The sequence below is a fragment of the Leptopilina heterotoma genome, unplaced genomic scaffold, assembly GCF_015476425.1.
Source record: "Leptopilina heterotoma isolate Lh14 unplaced genomic scaffold, ASM1547642v1 Lhet_211, whole genome shotgun sequence".
Lineage (NCBI taxonomy): Eukaryota > Metazoa > Arthropoda > Insecta > Hymenoptera > Figitidae > Leptopilina > Leptopilina heterotoma.
Window position 1 is genome coordinate 820,322 of NW_025110928.1, and position 24,836 is coordinate 845,157.

Here is a 24,836-nt window from a genome sequence, read left to right on the forward strand (position 1 = left end):
TTTTTCTCTCCCATTAAGACGCAACGCATAACGCTGTCATGGGACTCCACCCTCATGGCCTAGTTACAAAACGCTGCCATCCATGGGACTACACCCTAATGCTGATTCCACACTTACCCAGCGCTCCGCTTTTCCGTGGCGCTTTGCGTGAGATAGAAAAAGACATAGACTATCTCTATCTTTTTCTGTCTCACGCGAAGCGCCACGGAAAAGCGGAGCGATTGGGTAAGTGTGGAATCAGCATAAGGCTGGAGTCCCATGGCAGCGTTTTGCGTTACGTTGTAATAAGAGTGAATGCAGCAAACGTATATTTGCGTCTTTTTCTCTCCCATTACGACGCAACGCAAAACGCTGTCATGGGACTGCGGCCTCATAGGTGATGGCTGTATGGTACTTCTACAAGAAAATTCTCGCAAATCTCGGTAGACCTATAATAAAGGTGCTTCTATACCTCTGGTGTTTTGGTCAAACCATCGACTGGATGAATAAATATAAATAAATAAAATAAACATAACGCAGGGTTGGGCGCGTAAAATATATCAGGTAAATTACGTGGTTTTATTCAGTAAAATATCCCATATTTTGACCAGGTATTTTATGTCAAAAACCTGCAGTGAGGGTCCCAGTAAAAAAAGAAGTATTGAGTGGAGCGTTTAGGAATTGAGTGAAGCTCTGAGCCAATACGGATTCGAGTAAAAACCGTATTGGGACGTTTGACTCAATCTTTTTTTCATCCGCCGAATACGGTCTTATTTTAGCATTAAAATTAAAATCACATGAGCAGAGTACACATTATAAATTGAAAGCACAATTGTCCTGGAATGTAAAAATGCCTATTTCGATAAGAAACAGTGAATATTTGTTAAAAATTGGTAAAAGCAAAGTTTGACAAGCACGACTGAATTTACCATGTGAATAAATGAAGTGGGAAGTTTAAATGGACTAAAAGAAATCTACTTTTACCGACAGAAAGTTCCTAGAGAATTGTGGTAAATTCAACAAAACAATGAAATTTCATTGTTTTACAATTCTCTAGGAACTTTCTGTCGGTAACAGTAGATTTCTTTTAGTCCATTTAAACTTACCACTTCATTTATTCACATGGTAAATTCAGTTGCGCTTATCAAATTTTGCTTTTACCAATTTTTAACAAAGAATAAAAAAATATTCACTGTTTCTTATCGAAATCGGCATTTTTACATTCCAGGATAACTGTGCTTTCAATTTATAATGTGTACTCTGCTCATGTGATTTTAATTTTAATGCTAAAATAAGACCGTATTCGGCGGATGAAAAAAAGATTGAGTCAAACGTCCCAATACGGTTTTTACTCGAATCCGTATTGGCTCAGAGCTTCACTCAATTCCTAAACGCTCCACTCAATACTTCTTTTTTTACTGGGGTGGAGTCCCATGGCGGCGTATTGTGTTCGTATATCTGTTTTTAATAAGAAAGGAATTAAAATAAACTTACCGCATAAATCAGCAGACATGTCACATTCATTTCTTTCTGGAATCTTCTTACAACACAACAAACACTACCGACTCAAAGACACTCCAATAAAAAGAATACGAAACGTATCGAGAGGTTGTTAATCTTGGGTGAATGAGTTCGTTTACAATGTTTATTTTGCGAAGCAGCCAAAGTTAAAGATTCCGAACATTGCATTCAAGGTAATTTCAACTTTTAGAAAAGTTTCGATGATGTGTTAGATTTGTCTCGCGTTTGCGCATCGTGTTTTTTATTTTTTCGTTGACATGTAGATCCAACCTAACAAAGAACATGAAAGTTTTTAATAGTTAATTTGTTAGACCCCCACTAATAGATGAGCATCGTTAGAATAAAAGAAAGCACAATATGGTGCTAAATATGAGGATGTATTAACATGTTTACTTTCAAAAGCTGTGTTTTGCGTTGATCAGTGAGTGTAACAAGGTTAAAAGTATATGTAGGGCAATAACAATAATAGTATATAATATAATAATAATATCTTGTGCCATGCTCAGTCTCTGCACATCAAACTGGGTCCCGGGAAGGAAGGGTGAGATCCCATGTGAACAGAATATGTCGACCTAAAGCAGAAAATCATGAGTGCAAAAGAGATATATAGATATTGTTGTTTTTTTCACTCTCATGATTTTCTGCTTTTGGTCGACGTATTCTGCTCACATGGGATCGCACCCTTATTTGGATTCTTCTTTAAGGCGCTTGTTTAACTCCCCGTTTATGAATATATTCAGAAACGTGAAGCAGTTTTCTAAGTTGAAAACGAGTTTTCTATCTTGGAAGCCATTGGAAGTCGTGCTAGAAAATTATTATTATGGCGGGATGATTTGAATGTCAGATTGTAATAAATTGTGATTGGTAGAAAATATGACATTCAAATAATCCCGCCATAATAATAATTTTCTAGCATGACTTCCAATGGCTTCCAAGATAGAAAACTCGTTTTCAACTTAGAAAACTGCTTCACGTTTCTGAATATACTCAGAAACGGGGAACTCCGGTATTTTGGTCAAGCAATTTTGTTTGATTTGGTTATTGGCCTTTTAGTCCCCGTAGTTCAAATAGTCATGTTCTAAATTGATTAAATCTCGACGAATTTTCATGGTCGTATCATTAAATTTGATTGGCTACGAGAAATCTTCCATTTTCACTTCAGAGTCAGTAAAAATGGATTAATTATCACAACCAATCAAATTTAGTAATAGCACCATAAAAATTCGTCTAATCAAATTGCATGGGGAACTCCTCTGACTTATGGTGCAGTCCCATCTAGTGCAGGAAATGTAAAGGCCTAAGCACAACTGCTTTGCGAACGTCGTTCACAAACGCTTAGTATGTGTTAGAAAAGGACAGATATATATTTTTGCGCCCTTTTCTATCTCATGTAATGGCACGGCCACAGTTCGGCTGCCTGCTTGCCTGCAGATCGTCATGATAACACATAAGAGTGAAAAAGACAGACAATTCAAATTATTTGTTCTCTTTCTCTTACTCTCGTGGCGTCTACCTGCGCAGGCAGGGAGCCGAGGTGTGACCGTGCCATAAGAAAAAGCAGGCAACGAGAACAGACCTCATAAAGGCCAACGCAGAATAGATCTGTAACCGGAACCGCAATCGTAACCGTAAGCGTAAGAATGAGTTAGAGAAGGATAAACAATATACCTATCCTTCTTTAACTCATTCTTACGGTTACGCTTACGATTGCGGTTCCGGTTACAGATCTATTCTGCGTTGGCCTTTAGGCTTTTTCAGTTGTGACGTCAGAGTCGATTTCAGGTGTGACGTCAGATAGCTGGAGGGAAAACAAACAGACGACGCAATGCAATTCTTATGGGAGAAATAAATTTGGCATTTTCTTTTCAATATTTTGAAAATTTAATGGATTTTAAACACTTTCTATCTACATATATGTAATTGAAACGAATTCTGTAAAATAATTGTAGTGAAATTAATACTTTACACTTCACAGAAACTTGAAAATATGCTAAAATGTATGTTTTTAAGGTTAGGAACGTCTGCTTACCACTTATCTCTATGTATAAAATAGTTGTAAACAAACGTTTCTAACCTCAAAAACATACATTTTAGCATATTTTCAAGTTCCTGTGAAGTGTAAAGTGTTAATTCCACTACAATTATTATTTTATAGAATTCATTTAAATTCCATATATGTAAATATAAAGTGTTTAAAATTTATAAAATCTGCAAAGCATTGAAAAAATGTATCAAAATTTTTCCCTCCCATAAGAATTACATTGGGTCGTCTGTTTGTTTTCCCTCCAGCTTTCTGACGTCATACTCGAACTCGAAATATCTCGATGTAGGAAAAAAGCCTAAAGGTACCGTCCCATGATGGCGTGAAAGCGTCGGCGTAAAGCGTAAACCATGTGAGTGAGTGAGAACCTGATATCTGTTCATCTCTTTCTATCGCACGATTTCTGCTTTACTTGCAAATTTATTTAAAAAAATGATTTTATCATAGAAATTCTTTTGAAAGTAATGTTAAAAAACATGTTTTATTTTAAAAGTTATCAAATTTTAATTCAAAATGTTTTAATTTTCCAAAGAAGTGTAAAAAGCCTAATGTTTTTGAAATGCTAGTACAGACGGTACAGACTGTTTGTTATGAATGTACATAACCTAGCGTTGTGTTGTCGTGCTTGTGATATTATTATATTCTAAATTTAATGATTTAATTATTATTATATTAAATAATAATGAACAGACAACACAACGCTAGGTTATGTACATTCATAACAAACAGTCTGTACCGTATGTACTAGCATTTCAAAAACATTAGGCTTTTTACACTTCTTTGGAAAATTAAAACATTTTGAATTAAAATTTGATAACTTTTAAAATAAAACATGTTTTTTAACATTACTTTCAAAAGAATTTCTATGATAAAATCATTTTTTTAAATAAATTTGCAAGTAAAAACCTTTTCAACATTTACTTATTCAAAAATACCCGCAATGAAAGTACATTTTCCGACCGTGAAAATTCATCGAGCCGATTGCTTGACCAATCCACCGGAGGTATAGAATACCCCTTCAGGGTACGGTCCCATTCTGAGCAGAAAACAGAATGCAAAGCAGAATTTCGTGAGTGCAAGAGAGATAGTCAGATATCACTATCCTTTCCACTCTCACGAAATTCTGCTTTTCATTGTGTTTTCTGCTCAACATGGGACCGTACCCTGATGGTCCCGCTTATATGCATCTTAGATCGAAGTGTGGATTCCCCATAATGATTTTCTGCTTCACATGGGATCCATTCTTATTTGTCTATAGTTCATGTCCACACGCCCTGTCAAAACAAACTGTGTATAACAATAAATTTTTAGATGATATATGCTTCAGTTTTATTAATTACTAAAAATGTAGTTAATTAAATCTAATAAAAAATGGAAAAATAAGGAAAAGTTTTCAAACGCTTTTATCGAATTTTTTGTACTTTTCTGATAAAAGCAATTGATTATTTTCTATGTAACAATTAAAATGTTTTTTTTTAATTTTGTTAATTATCAAAGTAAATATTTAAAGAAATAAAATATTTACATTTCTTGAGGTTCGGAATAAAATCACTTAACTTGCAGGAAGTTCTGTGTCGAAAACTACTTTTTTAAAACTTTTGGTATTAAAGACACTAATAGGAAATTTTATAATTGAATTGCAAACAAGTACATTTTAGAAGTATTTTAGATGAACTATCTTTTTTAATATTTGTATCCTCAATGAAACTGTCATATTTAAAGTTATTGGTCTGCTTAATGTTGCAAACTTATTTCTCGTAGCAAAAAATTTTTAATTTTTTTGTCCAAAAGACATCTTAAAGACGTCAATGGGACATTATATGCAGCAGTTTTTCAGGTACATTTTTTCATGCTAAATTAAAGAGGTTTTTTAAATGAACAGCTTGTATAAAAAAATTTTTTTCGTAAACATTCTTAGTCTCTACAATAAACTCGAAATTGATATTTTGTTCAATAATGCAATCTTATTTCTCATAGGAAAAATTTCTGCATTTTATATCCAAAAGACATCTTAAAGACGTCATTAAGACATTATAAACAGCAATTTTTCGGGTAATTTTTTTTATCCTAAATAAAAAATTTCTCAACTTAAAAGCTGTAATTATGCAAAAAGCTGTTTTATAAACATTTCTAATCTGAAATTATCTCTAAATTGTTATTCTGATAAATATTGCAATCTTATATACAAAATTTTCTAAGTTTTATGCCCAAAAGACGTTCGGGGGACGTTATTTAGATATTATGCATAGCAATTTTTTTGTAGGATAATTGTTTGTAAAATGTCAAGGATAAAGTATGAAAAAGATAGGGAAGTTTTTCACAATTCTTGTTACACACCCTCATAATTTGGAAAGCTATTTTTTTAATAAAGGTGTCTTAAAAACGACCCAAAGAAGTCAATTTAATATAGTTAATATTTTTTTTAAGCTTCGAAATAATTTTACAATCGATATTTGTAACGAATTTTTATAATTTGATATGTCAACAAATTTTTATTTTCTTTTTATTTTATATCTAAAAATTAGAATGACAAAAAGACGAAAATATAATTTAATAAAAGAATTTTAATGCTTTATTTTTCAAAAATTTTGTTTTTTTTAAAAATCCTTGTAAAAAATTTGTCTTAAATATACAAAATTTTTTAAATTATTTAATATTACACAGTTTTGAAAGTTTCAGTTATAGAAATAGTTTTTTGTCCAAAAAATGACTTAAAGACGTCAATTGACATAGCGTGAAAAATTATCATTTCGACATCCCAAAGGCGACAATTGTCCGGACATAGGACAATTTTAAAACGACTTTAAGACGTCTTATGCACGTCCTTCGGATATACTACGCAAGGACAAGTTATGGACATCTTACAGACGGCTTAAGGACGTCTTTTGACAAAGTCCAAAAGACGTACCGAAAAAGACATCTTCAGGATGTCTTTTGAACAAGTGTGCCCACTGGGTATTTTATTAAATACTCAACTATTTGTAACAAATTTATATGATTTTTAATCCTGAAGAACTTCTTTAATTAATAATGTGCTTATAAACACAGTAGATATTTGCTATTTCAAGAAAAAAAGCATAATTTAAGATTGTATCCTTAAGTGTCCGACTACTAGTGCATTTACCCTATATAAATAATTACAAAATTATAATAATTATTAAGTATTATTAGTATTTTTTTATTTATATATAATTTTTTGTAAGTAACTTTTCCCATTTTTATTTCGTATTTATTTCTATTTGTTTCTAATAAATTAATTAATGATTCAACAAATTGGATTTTTCATTCTCTTACGTTTTCTCTATATATAATATTAATAATTAAGTGGAATATTTTTATCAATATAATAAATTCTTATCCCGATAATTGTCCCTAATGAATAGCAATTCGAGTTTGAAAACTCACTTTTAAAAGTGAACTTCTTAGTCGCGACTTGGGATCAACTTTAAGGTATTAATCTTATTATCCCCATTTGAAAACACTTTCAGTAGTTTGTTTTCAGAGAAAAAGTTTTTCTTTTTGAGAGTAGGTTAATGTGAGGTATTGTATTAAATTGTTGCAAACTTCCTGTCTCAAAAACAAATACGATCTTTGAGAGGAAAGTTTAATATAATAAATATATACATATAGATATATACATAAATATATTTAAAAGTTACTTCAACAGTCCGTTCATTTTGCAACCAATTTCAAAAACTTTTAAGAAGCGCATCATCGATTTATTTTCATTATAAATAGAAAAGGAAGCAAATAAACGTAAAAGTAGTAAAAAAAAGGTTTTAAAAATGTAAAAAAGTAGAAAAAAACCTAAAAAAATTTTTAAAAAAATTGAAAATTTCATTTTATTATATTTTACAAAACTTATACTGAAAAGACAAATGTCGATTGTCGCATGAAAACTCGTCAAGTTAATAGAATCTAGAAAACGAGCACGTCGAAAATTGCTGCCGCAGCATTACAACGAGAATTTCAAGTATATATATAAATATATATGTATATTGCAGACCAAACGAGTTTTCTCGAACTACATACTCCAATCCGTCAAATTGAATAACAAATTAAAAACGAAAACGTATGTAACAAGCAATAATTGACTTGTTATAGTTGAACAAAAAATAATTACTGCCACAATTTCATTAATATAGTGGAAAAAAAAGAAAAAGCAAAAAAAAAAAAAAAAAATTGCATATTACAAAATATTCTCCGCCTCTTTATACTGAGAGATTAACTTTTATTGTCTTACTTTCTGCAATATTTAAACTTTTAATGGCCTTGTACTTTTTTTAATACCTGTTCATCCTCTTGTAACGCGACAACAAATTTTTTTTCCCTCGAATTTTAATAATAATATAATAAGAAATATGGTACACAAATATAATAAAAAAATTTAATACTCGAAAATAATGAAAATATAATAAAAACATAATATAGGCATAGTGGGTATTATATGTAATTAAATTAATAACAAAAGTCAAATAATATTAAAAAACAAGCAACAATTCGAGTTCTAAAGCGCGCGGCTAACTTTTTAGAATAAAATTAACAATTTTAAAAATAATAGAATTTAAAAATTTGTAATACAAATTTTTTTTGAAAATATTTTTAAAAATCCAATTTTGGAAAAGTTACAAATATTTTCAGAAATTCAATTATTTTCAAGAGTGATAAAATTCTTCTCATAAAATTCAATTATCTTTCAAAATAAAAAAAAAATTCTCGTCAAAATCACAATTATCTTTAAAAATAACAAAATTCTTCCCCATAAGTTCAATTATTTTCAAATCAATTTCAAATTTTTTTTGAATTTCATAATTTTCATAAAATAATAAAAATTTTTTAGGAATTCAATTATTTACAAATTTTTTATAAATTCCTTCGCAATAATTCAATTATTTTTAAAAGTAATACAATTTTTTTTAAGGAATTCAATTATTTTCATAAAAAATAATTAAAAATTGGAGAAAATAATAATTGATTTGAATCAAAAACTTGTTAAATAAAATAAAATAAAAAATAATTTTAAAAAAGTTACTGTAATAATATTCTTATAATATGAAACAATGATTTTATCACTCGGTCATCTTTAATTATTATAAAACATGAATAAATCGATCACTCCGAGTCTTCGACTCGGAGCAATCGATATCTTCATGTTTTATAAAAATATTCTTATAAGTTATTGAATTTAAAAAGATTTGAATTTGAAATTTTTGAAATTCTTAATTCCTGTGGAAAGATAATATTGATTAAATATTTACTTAAAAAAAAAGTTATTGATGTTTTGGAATAATTTCACAATTAAAGAAATTCGTATAAATAAATGTAACAGAGCATTTTTTTGAGTAATATTTTTTCCTTTATTTTCTACAAATTTCAAAAAGTTTCAATTTTATTTTCAATTAAAATTTGTAATTGATAAATAGAATAGAATAAATAATGTTCCTTTTCCAGAAGAAAAGAATGAGTTTCTGAACAAAATTTATTTGTTAATCATAATTTTGTTATATTTTCTAATTTCAAATATTGTTTTATTATAAATCATGAAAAAATACCTCCATTTTTTCGATCTGTCAAATAATATTTAAAAAAAAGCATATAACTAACTTCAAAGCGTGGACAGACAGAATGAAAGAATGAAATAAAAAATTATTATAGTTAATTGTAATACGAAGTATAGAAGGAAATGTAATACAAATATAGTAATGAATATAATAATAATAATAATATAATAAAAAATTATACAAGTGTAACGCGCTTACGTTCTATTAACTAATTTAATTTATACTTTCATTTTCATTCTCTTTTTCACTTTCACTTTGATAGATTTTTATTTTCACTTTCACTTTGATAAAAAGAGAAAATAAAACTGTTTTCAAGTGATAGTGAAAGAAAAAAAATATCAAAGTAAAAATAAAATGTTGCCAACTAAAAATGGCTCTAAAGAAAGGAAAAAAAAAAAATTCATTGAAAGGGGTAAGTAAAAGTGAAAATAAAATGTCAAAGTGAGAATGAAAGTAAAAATAAAATCCTATTAAAGTTAAAATAGAAGATTGAAAATGAAAATGGATTTAATTTGTTATTATAGTGAAAATGAAAGTGAAAATCTATCAAAGAGTAAATAAAATTAAAAATAAAAATATATCAAAGTGAAAGTGAAAATAATTTATTAAAATTAAGAGTGAAAATGAAATTGAAAAATATTCTATCAAAGTGAAAATGAAAGTGAAAACAGAAAATAAAAGTGAAAATAAAATAGTATGAAAGTGAAAATAAAAGTAAAAGTGAAAATTTATCAAAAGCGGAAACAAAAGTGCAAATGAGATTCAATCAAAGTGAAAGTGAAAATAAAATTCCTTTAAAGTGAAAGTGAAAATTATTTATTGAAATTAAGAGTGAAAATAAAATTGAAAAATATTTCATCAAAGTGAAAATAAAAGTGAAAAGAGAAAATAAAAGTAAAAATAAAATAGTAACAAAGTGAAAACGAAAGTAAACGTGAAAATCTATCAAAAGCGGAAACAAAAGTGCAAATGAGATTCAATTAAAGTGAAAGTGAAAATTTAAATAAATATCTCTTAAAGTGAAAGGATAAGTAGAAGTGAAAAACAAATTTATTAAAGTGAAAGTGAAAATAAAAATCTATCAAAGTGAAAATGAAAATAAAAGTGACAATGAAACTGAAAGTAGAAATAAAAATACATAATCGACTCCCAGAAATATAATTTTGACAAGAATCAATTAAAATTTCAATAAAGAAAAAAGTTATTTCAAAAAATACAAAAATCAATTATTTTCAAAAATGATCCGACATGGCGGAACATAATCAATATTGAGACAATATTGTTTAATCATCGCTGGGCAATATTGGCAATATTACCATGCAATATTGATAAAATATGCAGCTCAAATGTTATGCTATTTGAAAATTTACTTTATAAAGTGAAAATAAAAAGAATCCCCTTCGTCAAGTTTCCACTAGAATATGAATATTCCCCTTTCTCTCAAATTTCCATTTTTTCCATCAAAGAATTAATGAAAATATTGAAGAATATTTATTTACGCTTGCACTTTATCATATGCATGTATACACAAATAAATACATTGATTTTTAATTGTGAATTGAGTCAACACTCGACAATGTTCGACGTTCAGTTATATATAATGTCAAAAGTACTTTGAATAATATTGTACATAATTAGAAATGAAATCGATTTTGAAAAGCTTAGTGGTTATTCCCACTGCAGCTCGTGTTTCCACACATTCTGAATATAATTATAGATCCACTATAACAGTCTAGAGTAGCGTCACATGAACGATCGACCCCCAAAATTGAACCCGTGTGAGATTATTATAGAGAACATCTATATACTTGCATATATTGCTATATATATATTTCCAGTTAGTAATGTACCACTTTACTTTCGATGCATGTAATAAGGGCGAATAAAAGAAAAAACAAAATTTTAGCAAAATTTTTATTTTGTAGGTTTTATTCAGTATATTTTGTATTGAATTCAATTTTTACAGTGCTGTTTTAGTTTTAGTTTCAAATTAAAATGAAAAATAGTTTTAGGTTTAACTTTAGTTTTACTTTCAAGTTACAGTTACAGTTGTAAATTTTCTAACAAATAAAATTCAAGGGAATTTTCACTTAATAGAATTTTTATTCAAGAGAGATTTTACTTAAAAATTAATTAATTAATTTTTTTTTTATTTTTACTTTTAACTGAATTAAGGAAATTTCTATTTAGGGTTAAATCGTTACCTAGCTAAATATATTTTTAATATGATTTTTGTTCTACAAAATGTCTATAAACTTCTGTTTTTTTATTTACATTTTCATTTAAGTTTTTTTATATTTAACCAAATTTCTATTTAGCTAAAATTTTAGTATTTCGATTTTTCAATAAACTATTTGTTTCATTAAATTTCTTGTTAAAAACATTTTTATTTGGCAGAATTTAAAAATTAAAAAAAACAAAAAAATGACTATTTTTATTTAGCTGAATTTTGTATTAATAGGTTTTTTTATTTGAAATCGAATTTATTTTTAGTGAAAAAGTTTAATTCCTCAACATTTCTATTTAGCAGAATTTGTATTTAACAAGAATTTTGGTTTATCAAAGTTTTTGCGGAATTTGTATTTTAAACAAATTCTGATTTATCAAATTTATATTTAGCCGAGTTTTGATTTTTTTAGTCTAAGAGTTTAAATATTTTGCACTTTGACAGTAGCAAATAATGAATAAAAAAGTTCTATTTTTTCTAAATTTATGACAAAAATTTATTTATTTAACAAGAATTCTAATTTACCAAATATAAATTTAGCCAAATTTCGGTTTTTAAGTCTAAAAGTTTAATTATTTTGCACTTAGATTTATCAAAAATTACATTTCTCTAAATTTCTATTTAGCTAAATTTATATATTCAACAAGAATTCTAATTTACAAAAGTTAAATTTAGCTAAATTTTAGTTTTTAACATAAAAGATTCACTCTTTTAAATTTCTATTTAGCTAAATTTACGTTTAACAAGAATTCTAATTTACCAAATAATTATTTAGCAAAATTTCGATTTTTTAGTCTTAAAGGTTTAATTATTTTACAATTAAATTTAGCAAAAGTTAAATTCATCTGAATTTTAATTTTTAACATAAAAGATTCACTCTTTTGAATTTTTATTTAGCGGAATTAGTATTTAACAAAATTCTTACTTACAAAAAATTAATTCCGCCAGATTTTCTGTTTGTTATACTAAAACTTCAATTCCTCTAAATTTCCATTTACTAAAATTTGTATTTAACAAGATTTCTAATTTACAAAAAATTAAATATTCTAAGAATTTCGTTTTTTAGTAAAATTTCTATTAAGCCGAATTTTTGTATGTTGGGATTTTTATTTTTCCGAATATTTTTTAGACAGAATTTTTTCATTTTGATAAATTCTGCTATCTACGAGTTTAGTTCATCAATTAAATAGAGATATTGTTGAATAAAAAAAAAATTACTATTATAGAAAAAAATCTTTCTTAATAGAAATATTGCCTCTGATAATAAAAATTCAGCTTTATTTTTATTTAATATTTAAATTTCAATTAATCTTGTGAAATAGAAAATTCCACTAGGCGAAAGCTTTATTAAATAACTATTCCCTTAAACCAAATATTCAGTTACAATGGACATGTTAAAAATAAATTTAATTAATTGAAAATTTCACTTCATAAATTTCAACTAAATGGAGATTCTCGTTCTATTCAAATTTCATCCACTAGAAATTCTGAACGATTGACTTCAGGGAATATTCACCTCTCATTTCACATAATATATATATATAGAAAATTCGAAAATATTTTCATTTCTCCATTTAATTTTCATTCCATTTCTATATTTTTAAATTTTTCCTAAATTACACCTAAATAAAATTGTTTGTGCAGAAAAGTTTTTTGAAAACTTTATAAATCTATATAAATAAAGTTGAAAATGAAAAATAAATCCAAATTTTGTTCATCAAAACTTTTTACTAATATAGGTGGAAAATTATTTTTCTCAAAAGTACAAATTAAAAGCAAAACATAAAATAAATAAACGAAATCGAATGAGAGAGGAACATAAATCTAAAATGGGCGGGAAAGTAACTTTTTTAATACAATTGCATAGAATTATAGTGGGATTTGTGTGGAGAAATAATTTTCATATAAAATTACAGTAAAATTTGAATAGATTGTTGCAATGGAATAAAACTTTCGATTGCACTGATATTCATAATATATAAAATTAAAGAATTATTTCTTTTTTTTAAGGGGGAATAGCAATGAAGAAGTGTTTCATTTCCAGGTTGTCATGATGAATGAAACTGCAATAGCTGGCGTCTCCTAACAAATGAGATCTGGGTTATGAAGACAGAAATAGCTATACGAAGGTGTTATTTTTTTTCAAAAAATAAAAAAAAAAGAAAGAAGTGTCTTCTCTTCTGATACAAGACAAATTTTCACTACAATGATTGAATTTATTTCAATTTATTTATAGATTCAATAAGAATTTCAAATTGTTTTTTTTTCTCACGAAATTCTATCGAATATAATTTTTTTTTTAAATTAACTTTTTGTAAATGTCTCGTTTAAATTTTTTAAATTAAACTTTACTCTTTTATCCATCACCGTTTTTAAAAGTTAAATGGATTGCTAATTAAAAATTAATGCTAAAAAAATAATCTGTTTCCATTTTTTATAATTTTGGAATATTTTTATAATTATTTTCAATTTATCTTTTTGTAAATCTGTTATTTACGTTTCTTCATTTTATCAACAGCTAACATTCTGATGAGTATTTAGTATTTACCAACTTATTCTGATTGTTGATTTTTAATTTTCGCTGCGGTTGCGATTTTTTTGTATCGATGATTACAAATTTACAGATAAATTTTTTTAATTCAAAATGGCGAATTCAATATGTCGGTTGAAAATAGAAAAAGTAGGTAAACTTTTCCGAAAATTACCACTCAGCGGCTATTTAGTTTGCTATTCACGAACCTAGCTGTAGATTTCTAAAATTCAAAATGGCGAATGCAATATGGCGGTTGAAAAATCGAAAAAGTAGATCAACTTTTAGGAAATTTAACACTCAGGCTTTTCTTAAAGCACTGTTTACGAATTTGAAGTAAGATTTTTTAAAATCAAAATTGTAATAAATAAAAATTATAGAGAAACGAAATAAATAATTGAATATTGAAATAAATTAAACTCTCTAAATCTGAATATGTGAAAATTCACATATTTGTACGTTATAAGTCGTCTTCTCGATCAATAAGTGCATATGCACTTATAATAAGTGAGATTTCACTCAGAATAAGTGAAAAATTCACTTATTTATAAGTGTATAATGCACTTATTGATCGAGAGGACGACTTATAACGTACAATAAGTGAAATTTCACATATTCAGATTTAGAGAGAACTTTAAAATGAAACTTTTTTTTATTCATTTGACATTTATTGTTTCTTATTAAATTCTTCTTTACTCTTTGAATTTTCTATTATTTAATTTAATTTCTTCTACTTCTAAAAACTGCGCAGTTATGAAGAGAGAAATTCAAATATTTCTTTTATCCAGAGGAAAAATAATTTTATGCAAATGTGAGCGAAATTTATAATTAGATGTGGTATTTATATTTATTTTTCTGCATGTTTCATTTAAATAGGAAAAAAATGATCTTTTGTTTATACCATGGGAGAACTCGTGTTCAAGTTTCTTGCATTCGTATTTGTAAATGTAGAATCCACAAGCATGAAATCCTTTTTGCGCACTTTGCATATCGACAATTTTCACAGTGTGAGACTACTGGTGAGTGAGTGAAGAGAAATTCCTATACACACATATAGGCGTGCACAGTTGTCTCATGAGACTACCATATGTATGCTTTATATTTCGCTTGTTTAACACACTAATGAACTCATTTAACTTTTCATTTTTTAAATGATCTTTTCAGTATATATTTTCTTTTCGATTTTAAATTTCGACGTTTTTTCCTACAAAAAAAAAAAAAAAATGCTCTGAGCAGTTTTTATTCCATTGTTCTTGGTTAAAAATAAGATTTGTTAATTTTTTAATATTTAAACAATTAAGCAATTATAGAAAAAAATTAAATTACAAAATTTAAACTAAAAAAATACTTTAATTTCTTTATAGAAATCAAAAGCAGGAAATATTTTTCTAAGATAGAACGGAATATTCCATTCACATTCCTGGAATTTTCTATTGGAACATTGGAGACATTAGAAAGGAATATTTGATCCTTATTTTAGGAATATTCAGAAGAAATATTTCGTTGGAATATTCCTCATTCAATATTTTTTAATTGGAATACAGTAGAAATATTTTATAGGAATATTTTAAGAATATTACAGGAATATTCCATTGGAATATTGTAATTGGAATATAGTAAGATTCTTCAAAGGAACATTACAGGAATATTCCACAATAAATATTCCAATATGAATATTCCAGAAATGCGAATGAAATATTCCGTTCGAAGGGAGTTATTTAACGTCATTTTTATTCAAACTGTATTTCGAGTAAAAATACCATTGACAAGGAATGTCAAAATTTTTCGATGTTCACTTTTCCATTTTTTCAATGATACTTGATTCCGCTTAAGAGGAAATTAATGCCATAAAAATTAATGGGTCGCTCAATATATTTATTTATTTGAATGTGTGTGAAAAAAAGGTGGGTGAATTTTAACTTGAAAACGTCATTGAGTGCACTTCTATCAATTTCGCTAATATTACCAAATGTAAATTCCACAATCATTTCCGAAGTTTAAAATCGAAGGGAATGTATATGTATCAAGTTAGTAAAGTGTGTATACCACTGAACGTGTAAACACGATTATTGACCCATCATCAAATTTCCCTTAGTCCCTTGATACATCGTTCCAATCAGGAAATTATTGTCCTAACACTCATCTGAATATTGAATGATAGAATTTTTCGCCTTTTTTATTAACCATAATAAAAAAATATATAATTTTATCTATAAATAGTTCACGAAAATTTTTTAAAAATTCCAAAGGGTAATGATTTTTATTTCTCTGTTTTTTCTTTTTTGTTTTTTGTACTAGACTAGAATCGAAAAAAAAAAATTTCCAATTTGGCAGGACGTAAACAGAAAATTTCAATTCACCTAACCGAAAATGTCCATTGGACTGAAAATAAAATTTGAATTCCTTGGAGCAAAAAATAATTGAATTCATCGCTAACACAAAAAAAAACCTCTTAATTCATCGGATCGAAAAAAATGTATGATTCATCAAATAATTTAAATGTAAACCAAATATTTGATTAAAAAAAGAATATATATGTTAGTCATAAAATTTTGCTTTTACATTTCATTTTTAGTGCGTGAAAAATTATATTCCAGTTTTTAATATAATTATTTTTTATTCAATTGTAACTTTTTTTGTTTACTTATTAGTTTCGAATTTAAACTTTCCTTCTCTTTTGGTATTTATTTTGTACTATTCACTATTGTATTCAATTTTTTGTGTAATGAATAGCAAAAACAAGAGTAAAAAAAATTAACGGCAGTAATAAGAAAGAACTATTACTAAATAACAAAATACAAATAAAAGAGTAACGACTGGAAAAGTACAGAAAAACTAGAAATTGTATAGTAAAAAAAACAATTGTAGCAACAAATTCAAATTAACATAGCAACAACAAGAAATTGCAATGAAAACTAATTAACATAACAGAAAAATCAAATTAACAAAAGAACTAAAAAAAATAATTTAGCAACAGCTACAAATAACAAAACAACGAAAACGAATTAACATAACAATAAAGCAAAGCAATAAAAACTAATTAACAACACAACAAAAATAATTTAAATTAGCAACAACAACAAATAGAAAAACAAAAAAATGAATTAAAATAGAAAAAAAATCAACAAAATAATTAACTGAAAAACAAAAATAGTTTAACTTAGCAACAACAACAAATATAAAAACAACAAAAATGGATTAAAATAACAGAAAAGCAACGCAAACATAAACAAAATTAACATAAAAATAACAACAACAAATTTAAAACTAAGAACAAAATTAACATAACATAAAGAATAAATAAACATAACAGAAAAAACAATTTAACTAAGCAACAAGAAAAACAAATTTTTCTGTTTCTGAAAAGCCAAACAACAAAAACAAATCAACATAACAGAATGATGAAATAAACATAACAGAAAAAACAATTTAACGAAACAACAAAAACAATTTAACTAAGCAACAAGAAAAACAAATTTTTCTGTTTCTGAAAAGCCAAACAACAAAAACAAATCAACATAACAGAATGATGAAATAAACATAACAGAAAAATCGAATTAACAAAAGAATAACCAAAATAATTTAACTTATCAATAAACACAACAAATAAGTAAAAATAAACAAAAAAGAATTAACATAACAGAGAAGCAAAACAACAAAAACAAATTAATATAACAGAATGAATAAATGAACATAACAGAAAAAACAAAGTAACAAAAGAACAAAAAAATAATTTAGCAACAACAAGAAATTTAAAAGCAAGAAAAAAAATGAAAAATTGAATACAACATTCAATAGTTTTGTAACATTTTGTACTAAGTCATGAAGTACTTAATTTAAAGTAGCTAAACATTTTTTGATTTTTTTTTCGAAACACGGATCTATTTTGACAGCAAAAATCAAAAACAAATTAATATTACAAAAAAAAACAAATTAATATAACAACAAAAACAAAATAATAATAATATCACACATTATAATAACAATAACAAATAAAATAAAAAAAAAGTAATAATACAAAGACGATAGTACTAGAGAAGAAGCGAACTTACTAAAAAATACAGGACAATAATAGAATACAGTAATTAAAAGAACAAAAACAGAATAACATAACAAAAACAAAAATGCAAATAAATAAATAAATTTATTTGTTAAACAAATAAATTTTAACAGGATGATAATAATAATAACTAAAATTTACATCAGTAACGAAAATAATACCTAACGATATTAATAATACCTAACAAAAAAAAATCAAAACAAAAAAAAATAGGACAGAGAGAACAAGTTAATAAAAGCAGTTACAGAAAAAAGTAAAAAACAATGTAAAACAAAAAAATGACAAAAAAATAGAGATAAATAATAATAATGTTGGTAAAGGCGTTAACCGTTCAATTATTGTTGTAACTATTTAATAGTTTTGTAGCATTTTGTGCAGAGCCATAATAATAAAGTATTTAATTTAAAGCAACTGAAAATTTTCTATTTTTTTTTTCAAATTCAAATTCATTTCTAAAAGTTCGCGAGATTTTTTCGATTAGCTCTTCAATTTTTGCTCGCCAAGATCAAGAAAAGAAAAAAAAATTAAGGCAATATTTCAATAAAAAAAAAGTTGCAAGACTTTAAAGCTGAAATCTGTTCCTAATAGCCCCAGATTACGGTATAAATTGTTGTTTGCATAATTATATAAATATATAGAATGAATAAAAAGTATGGAAACATGCACATAAAAAGAAAAATATACGTTTTCAAAAAAAAAAAAAAAATGGTTCAAACAAAAGTTGTTCAGGACAAATGGTCTATATTATAGGCCTTTTTGTCCTGAACAATTTTTATTTGAGCCATTTTTTTTTTTTTTTTGGGAAGAAGAATATTTTTCGTATTATGTGCATGTTTCCATCCATTTTAAATTTTTATTATTTTCTTTTATTAAATTATTATTGTTGTTATAGTTATATAAATAATTATTTTCAAGAAAATGAAATTTCCCTCTTCTTTTTCTATATTTGTGGATATTTCAATTTTTTTCTGCAAAACATTGATTTCAAAACTTATCAACAAAAAAAAAAAAAAAACAAAAAAATTGCGAAACATTCTCGCTATAAATAAGGAAAGAAAAAAAGATCGCAAACATCTTCAACTTCTTACCTTAGGAAAGGCAAAGTGTTAGATTCCGAGTTCGAAGATGGAGAGTTATCACGAGGATCATCCTGTAAGCTTGAGAAGAGATTGGCCCGGGCGGCATGGCTCCCACCTCGCGTGTTTCTTGTCTTCTTCCACTGTTTCTCTTTTTTTACACCTACAATTGCACCGTGTTGATGTTATTCTCTATTTATGCGCAATTTTTCTTTTTTTGAAAACAAACCCACTGAGTTTATTATTTCATTTTTTTTTTCTTTTACTATTTCGTAAAGTGGTCGCGATCTAGAAAAAACCACTAAATTTTGAATTCACACAAAAAAAGCCTTTTTTTACTAATGCACCTCAATTCCGCGAGTGGGAAATAGAGACTGAAAGAGAGAGAGAGAGTGAGAGAGGAAGATGGTTCGTTCACCCGCACCAGAGCAAAAGCCCAGGGAAACTCTTGTTGATCACCACGAGCAATTCACAATTTATTTTCTATGATGATGACGACGAAGAATTTTTGGGATTTTCACCATGATTTTGAGAAAAAAGGTGGGGGAGAGAAAAAGGGATTTTTTAATTTGTGATTTTGGGAAATTTTTTTTTTTATTTTTTTTTTTTGGAAAGAGTGGAAAATAATTTTAATGTGGATGTGAGTGTGTGTGTGTGTGTGTTGGGAGATGAGAGAAAATCTTTTGAGATTTTCCGCGAGATCTGAGCGCAGGACACGATGGCCCGGCCACTGCGCCGGCACTGAGGCTACGCCGCAGCCTCGGCCTCCTGGTGCTACCCCCCTTGGCCTCCCATTTTCCATCTCTACATCTCCAACCCTCTCATTCTGTCTCCTTTCGTTTCTCTCTCTCGCTCTTTCTCTCGTTCCCAACCAACTTTCCCAACCCCCACTATTCGTTTCACGTCTTGCTCTCTTTCTCTCTCCCTCTCTTTTCTCTCTCTCTCTATTTCTCTCTCTATTTTTCTCTTTTCTCTCTCTCTCTCTATTTCTCTCTCTCTCTCCCGGCGTTTCTATCCGAAATATCCTCCCCTCGGTCTTTCCATTTCCGGTTGACCCTTCAAATCGCGTCATTTCTTCATTTCTTTCTCATTCCTATGTTCCTTTCTTTTTCTTCTTTTTGTTTTTCCTTATTTTTGACCCTTTCCTCTATCTTTATATTTTCTGCCATAATTTTCCCCTTTAATTTTGATGTGTTCTTAATTTTATTTTGTTTTCATTCATTTCTGTAATTGGGTTTTTTATTTATTTATATTTGTCTTTACTTTGTTTTTGTTTATTTTTATTTCAGTTTGCTTTTATTTTGTTATTTATTTTTTGTTATTCTGTTTTTATCGATTTGTTTTTAATTTATTTTTTCTTTTTTTTTCTTTACAGTTTTTTTTCAATTTATTTATGTAGTAAAACGTTAAATTTATTTATTAGTTTGGAAATTTTCTGTTTTATTTATTTTCATTGTTTTAAATATTTTAGTAATTAAAATAATATTGTTTTTAATATTATTCTTAATTAATTAACAATTATATTATTAATGAATGATAATAATATTATGAATTAATGACAATGATATTATTAATTAATATGATAATAATATTATTACTAATTTATTCATATATTTGTTTTTTTCAATTAAGCTTTTACTTTATTTTATTTACTTTTTTTTCATTGGTTTGTTTATATTTATTTCATTTTAATTAACTTGTTAATATTTTGTCTTTAATTTTTTTTACAATTAAATTTGAATGCATGTATTAGTATTAATTTTCTTAATTATCATTTTTATTTTTTAATATATTTTTAATTAATAATCGTTTCCTCTATCGTTTCTGATTTTTAATTAATTATTTATTTATTTTTTGTAGTATATGTTTTTGAATGATTCCTAATGCAATAAAAAAAATTCCAGTCAAACAGAGTTATTAAAAATTTCATTTTTTTCAGATCAGTAGTAAAGGTGATTTTTAAGTCAGACAAAATTAAAAGTTTCTATATTTTTTATGTCAGTAGTAGTAAAACTTCTAGTCAAACAAGAAATGTCTATCAATTTATTTTACTTGACTTTTTTACTTAAAGAACTATACGGGGTGTTGTTTTTCTAACAAAATCTAAATTAAAAGAAACTAAACTAAAAAATAAACTTTTAACTAAATTTTACTAAACTAAAGGAAGATTTTTGTCAGATTAAATATTTTTTGTGGCAGTAGTAAAAATTAATTTTAATCAGGCAAAGATTAAGAATTTTTTGTACAAGTAGTAAAAAGTGTTTTAGTCAGACATGAAATAATTATTCTTTTCGTCTTTACCAAAATTTTTAAATCTTCCAGGGATTTAAATTTCTTGTATTTACTATTTTTTCTTATTTTTCCTTATTTTTTGTGAATATTCTGATATTAATTATTAATTAATTTTACTTTTATTTATTAATTTCATATTCTTTTTTATTTGTTTTTCGTTTCATTTCCTTTTTTGTGAATAATTGTTTAAATTTAAATATTAAATAATTTCAGTAATAAAATAAATAATTAAATGTAAATATTAAAATAAAAATCAATACTCTAATGAACATAAAAAAATGTAAAACTATTCTTAACAATAATATCCTTGAAATTTTGTGTCTAAAATTTAAATTTCGTATCAAATTTAAAAGAAAATTTTTTTTTCACTTAATTTTTACTTTTTACTCTTTACTCTTCGTTAGTAATAAAACACCAGATCTAAATTAACATTATAATAGATTTAAAAAATTATTAAAAAATATTACTAAATAAAATAAATGTAAACTTTAAAATTACTATTAAAAATATTTTAAAATAAATTAAAATATTATTATTAACAAAACATTTTGAACAAAATTTAAATTTTCTTTTAAACTTTTTACTATTGTTCTTTCATATTTGGTTTTTCATATTTTTTCTTCATTTTCTTTCTGTTATTTTTTCTCATTTCTAGTCCTTTTTTTCGATATTTCTCGCTTTTTGTTTTCACACTTCGCATTGGCGTTTTCCTCTCTCCTTCCTTTTTTTTCAAAGTTTTCTCACTTCACGGTGTCTGAGTCCACCTTCTGTTTGCTTATTGTCGTTCTCGTTTTTTTGACGAAAAGGAATCATGATTCTGTCCTTATCTCGTTTTCATCTGAAGCGCGAAATACTCACACACACACAAATAAAAAAATATTGTTGCCAAGGCGGATTGCTTAAAACCTTCTTCGTACTCTATATACTCTAATAGGATTATTTTTATTCAATTCTCTATAAAGTTTCTAATGTTTCTATATTTTCCATCTTTTTTTACTATTTCTTTTATGTCAATTTTTCACAACAAACTTTTTTGATAATTTTTTTCAATAATTAATTTATAGAGAAAAATTTGCCACAGAGAAAGAAATCTTCTACCGAAACTTTTAGTTGCTTCAGTTAAGAGTTTCGCTATTTCAAAGAATTTTCTCTCTGTTACAGGTGAACATTTTTCATAGTTTGTTATTTTTTTCTATTATATTAAAAAAAAGAATATATCAACTATTTTCATAATTGCCCTTGTTTAAAAAATGTTTCGTATCCAAAGTAATTAAAAATTTATTAAATTTTTTTTTTATTTTTCAATTCATATATAAACACACTCATAAATAAAACAATGCAGAAAAAAAATTCCCAGGAGAAATTGTTTGCTCTTAAGTGTAAATACAGTTGACATTTTCGAAATAGTTTTGAAATTCTTTTTTTCCTCCACTGAATTCTAAAGTGATATACATTTTTTTTAAATACAAAAATAATAATATTCATAAATATACGAGAATGTTTGAGAAAGAAGAAAAAAAATTTTCTTTTTCTTTTTTTCTATACACGTTATGTAAACATAGAAAAAGTGTGTTGCACACAAAAATATTTTATATGTAGTAATAAAAATTTCTTGTAAAATCTTCATTTATTCGCGAATTTTACATGAAACTTTCCTTGATGTGACTTTCATGAGATTTTTTTAAGATAAATCTATTTTAGTGATATATGTATAAATTTTTTTCTTCAAGTATCTCTTGAAAATTTTACTTCCACAAAAATTCACTGTTTTACGATGAGAAATATAGGTACAACATTCTCGACAATAATATATTTTTAGAGTTTTATATAATGAGTTGAGGTGAAGTGGACGGAAATATAGTTAAATTTTTTAAAAGTAAAAAAAAGTAAAAAATTTTAGATTTTCATTTTTATTTAATACCATTTTTTTATTGATACAAGAAATAAATTTAATTCCTTCTGTCTGACTGAAACTTGTTTTTACTACTAATACGAACAAAAATTAATTCTGTCTGACTAAACCCTGTTTTTACTACTGATAGGAACCAAAATCAATTTTTTGTCTGACTAAAACTTGTCGTTACTACTGATAGGAACGCTAATTTACTCTGTCTGACTGAGACTAATTTTTACTACTTACAGAAACAAAAGTTCCTTCTGTCTGACTAAAACTTGTTTCTACTACTAATACCAACAGAAAATTTATTGTGTCTGACTAAACCCTGCTTTTACTACTGGTAGGAACGAAAATACCTTCTGTCTGACTGAAACTTGTTTGTACTACTAATAAGAACGAAAATTATTTCTGTCTGACAAAAACCAGTCTTACTACTGATAGGAACGCAAATTTATTCTGTCTGACTAAAACTTGTTTCTACTACTAATACCAACAAAAAAATTATTATGTCTGACTAAACCCTGTTTTTACTACTGATAGGAACGAAAATTCCTTCTGTCTGACTGGAACTCGTTTGTACTACTAATAGAAACAAAAAGTTCTTCTGTCTGACTGAAACTTGCCTTTACTACTAATAATACAAAAGGACACGGTTGTGTATTATTTATTTAAATTTATAATTTTTATTGTTCCACTATTTTGTTTATTTATTATTTTTAATTATAAAAATGTAATAATAATATTAATTACTCACTAAACGTGTTAATTTTCTCTTAATATTTTTTTGTTACTAGTAACAGTTTAGTAAAATTCATTATTTTTTTTAATTATATAAAAAATGACGCATCAAACTTTTGAAATTCGTCAAATATTTTAAAGTAGTTTTGATATCCATCATCTTCAATCACTATATATATACGAACACTCCACGGTAAGATTCCATCGTTGTCACTTGTCGATATTTAGAAAGGAAATGACGTTCCTTCTCACGGAACTCGGAAAAGCATTCTCATTCCGTGATGTTCAACTGGCTTTTGCTAGATTCTGCTCGTCACTCTCGAAGGTCCTTTTCTCTCAGTCTTAAAGTGATTTCCATTAATATAATGACGACATTGGCAAAGCTTCCTTAGGCCGCTTCAAGTGAATTGTTCTCAGCTATATATAACGATAATCCCGGAAATTCATAATCTAATGATCATAAATTTTAATATTTAATTTATAAGAAAAATATTTAAATTACACAATAAAAAAATTATTTTATTTTCTTCACATCTAAACGGGATTACGATCTTTTAATATTGTTTAACAATTTTTACTGAAATTTAATCATTCATCATTTATTCTATCTAATTGAAATTTGCAACAAATTTCTTTTTAAAAATAAAATACAAATTAGAATATGTCACGCTCCACGAGAAAAGGGACCTTATTTACTCTTGTCATAAGGTCCCTTTTCTCGTGAAGCATCACATACATAGTTTTAATATTTTTATAATTATAATAATCATGTATTCTGACATAGGGAATTTAGGGAAAAGTCAGGAATTTTTACTAAAATTACTGAAAAAAATTAAATTTTTAGATTTAATAAGAAAATTCTGAATTTTTGTGTCTTTTTTGTTTGACTCGCAAACTATAAAATTACCACGAAT

The 24,836-nt window shown here is 26.4% G+C and overlaps 1 protein-coding gene across 2 annotated transcripts in view; it reads right to left on the reverse strand.

Annotated features, from left to right (window-relative positions):
• Nucleotides 1-19,930, reverse strand: part of LOC122501551 (inactive dipeptidyl peptidase 10) — a 248,201-nt gene extending 228,271 nt beyond the window's left edge. For both annotated transcript variants that reach the window (XM_043611097.1, XM_043611094.1), the window contains exon 1: nt 19,008-19,930. The gene's annotated coding sequence lies outside the window, so the exon portion shown is untranslated. The remainder of the gene's footprint in view (nt 1-19,007) is intronic.
• Nucleotides 19,931-24,836: the final 4,906 nt, after the last annotated feature.